Source organism: Hyperolius riggenbachi, chromosome 7 (assembly GCF_040937935.1).
Source record: "Hyperolius riggenbachi isolate aHypRig1 chromosome 7, aHypRig1.pri, whole genome shotgun sequence".
NCBI classification, from domain to species: Eukaryota; Metazoa; Chordata; class Amphibia; order Anura; family Hyperoliidae; genus Hyperolius; species Hyperolius riggenbachi.
Window position 1 is genome coordinate 32,309,339 of NC_090652.1, and position 2,500 is coordinate 32,311,838.

Here is a 2,500-nt window from a genome sequence, read left to right on the forward strand (position 1 = left end):
TGAGACAGTAATAAATCCAGGTTGCATGCAAATTGAATTAATATTGTAGGCAGCTTGGAAATGCGTTAATCGTCAGGAAGTGTATTTGAATGTCCCACTTCCATGACGCTCACAATTTGCATAATAATCTGCATGAAAGATAGAATGATGAGCATGTTACGGACCATGGCCGCAAGAGACTCTTTCGTCAGACCCAGAAACTTCTCATTCTGCAGTTGCCATTTCTGCCACTGCATTAGACCCCAGCACATGTGTATTTGGCAGCAGATGTAGAAGCCCAAAGTTCTTCTGCTTTGCTAATTTGAGTGGAGGACTTACATTGTAGACATTTTGTAGCTTTTGCTGTTCATTTGCAGTATCCTTTAAAATACGTATGGAAAGAAAAACCAAATTTACTTTGGATATGTAAAGAAAAGAACACTTCAGAAATGTGGTTGCTTGGTGGGAGCATGTGAACTTTCACTAAGTTACTACGATTCTGCAGCATAACGGGATATTTTGATTATTGTAGTTCTCTTTATTACTGCCTTGAGAGTCTTGGTTTATGTAAAGAGATAAGAGATAGATCATGTCAAGGAGGCACTCAGATTTGAACCAAGGACCTCTCAATCTGCAGTCGAACGCTCTACCACTGAGCTATACCCCCACGCTCTGTTCAGCTTTTCTGACCATTTTAAATAGTTTCTCTCATGTAGTTTATGAAAACATTTCAAGCGTTAGCTTGGAGTTTGTTAAGGTTGGACAGAGTTAAATGATAACTCTTAGAGACTAGAGATGGTCAATGAGACAGTAATAAATCCAGGTTGCATGCAAATTGAATTAATATTGTAGGCAGCTTGGAAATGCATTAATCGTCAGGAAGTGCATTAGACCCCAGCATATGTGTATTTGGCAGCAGATGTAGAAGCCCAAAGTTCTTCTGCTTTGCTAATTTGAGTGGAGGACTTACATTGTAGACATTTTGTAGCTTTTGCTGTTCTTTTGCTGGATCCTTTAAAATATGTATGGAAAGAAAAAAGAAATTTACTTTGGATATGTAAAGAAAAGAACACTTCAGAAATGTGGTTGCTTGGAGGGAGCATGTGAACTTTCACCAAGTTACTACGATTCTGCAGCATAACGGGATATTTTGATTATTGTAGTTCTCTTTATTACTGCCTTGAGAGTATTGGTTTATGTAAAGAGTTTAGAGAAAGAGCAAAGAGCTAGATCATGTCAAGGGGGCACTCGGATTTGAACCAAGGACCTCTCGATCTGCAGTCGAATGCTCTACCACTGAGCTATACCCCCACGCTCTATTCAGCTTTTCTGACCATTTTAAATAGTTTCTCTCATGTAGACCATGAAAACATTTCAAGCGTTAACTTGGAGTTTGTTAAGGTTGGACAGAGTTAAATGATAACTCTTAGAGACTAGAGATGGTCAATGAGACAGTAATAAATCCAGGTTGCATGCAAATTGAATTAATATTGTAGGCAGCTTGGAAATGCGTTAATCGTCAGGAAGTGCATTAGACCCCAGCACATGTGTATTTGGCAGCAGATGTAGAAGCCCAAAGTTCTTCTGCTTTGCTAATTTGAGTGGAGGACTTACATTTTGGACATTTTGTAGCTTTTGCTGTTCTTTTGCAGGATCCTTTAAAATACGTATGGAAAGAAAAAACAAATTTACTTTGAATATATAAAGAAAAGAACACTTCAGAAATGTGGCTGCTTGGAGGGAGCATGTGAACTTTCACCAAGTTACTACGATTCTGCAGCATAACGGGATATTTTGATTAACGTAGTTCTCTTTATTACTGCCTTGAGAGTATTGGTTTATGTAAAGAGTTTAGAGAAAGAGCAAAGAGCTAGATCATATCAAGGGGGCACTCGGATTTGAACCAAGTACCTCTCGATCTGCAGTCGAATGCTCTACCACTGAGCTATACCCCCACGCTCAGTTCACCTTTTCTGACCATTTTAAATAGTTTCTCTCATGTAGTCCATGAAAGCATTTCAAGCGTTAACTTGGAGTTTGTTAAGGTTGGACAGAGTTAAATGATAACTCTTAGAGACTAGAGATGGTCAATGAGACAGTAATAAATCCAGGTTGCATGCAAATTGAATTAATATTGTAGGCAGCTTGGAAATGCGTTAATCGTCAGGAAGTGCATTAGACCCCAGCACATGTGTATTTGGCAGCAGATGTAGAAGCCCAAAGTTCTTCTGCTTTGCTAATTTGAGTGGAGGACTTACATTGTAGACATTTTGTAGCTTTTGCTGTTCTTTTGCAGGATCCTTTAAAATACGTATGGAAAGAAAAAACAAATTTACTTTGAATATGTAAAGAAAAGAACACTTCAGAAATGTGGTTGCTTGGAGGGAGCATGTGAACTTTCACCAAGTTACTACGATTCTGCAGCATAACGGGATATTTTGATTAACGTAGTTCTCTTTATTACTGCCTTGAGAGTATTGGTTTATGTACAGAGTTTAGAGAAAGAGCAAAGAGCTAGATC

At 38.5% G+C, this 2,500-nt stretch overlaps 3 non-coding genes across 3 annotated transcripts; all 3 read right to left on the reverse strand.

The window, feature by feature from the left end:
* Positions 1-574: 574 nt before the first annotated feature.
* On the reverse strand, positions 575-646 carry TRNAC-GCA (transfer RNA cysteine (anticodon GCA)). Its single transcript has one exon. It is a non-coding gene; the product is annotated as a tRNA-Cys (tRNA).
* Positions 647-1,218: 572 nt separating this feature from the next.
* On the reverse strand, positions 1,219-1,290 carry TRNAC-GCA (transfer RNA cysteine (anticodon GCA)). Its single transcript has one exon. It is a non-coding gene; the product is annotated as a tRNA-Cys (tRNA).
* Positions 1,291-1,862: 572 nt separating this feature from the next.
* TRNAC-GCA (transfer RNA cysteine (anticodon GCA)) lies at positions 1,863-1,934 on the reverse strand. The gene has a single exon. It is a non-coding gene; the product is annotated as a tRNA-Cys (tRNA).
* Between the last annotated feature and the right edge of the window lie 566 nt (positions 1,935-2,500).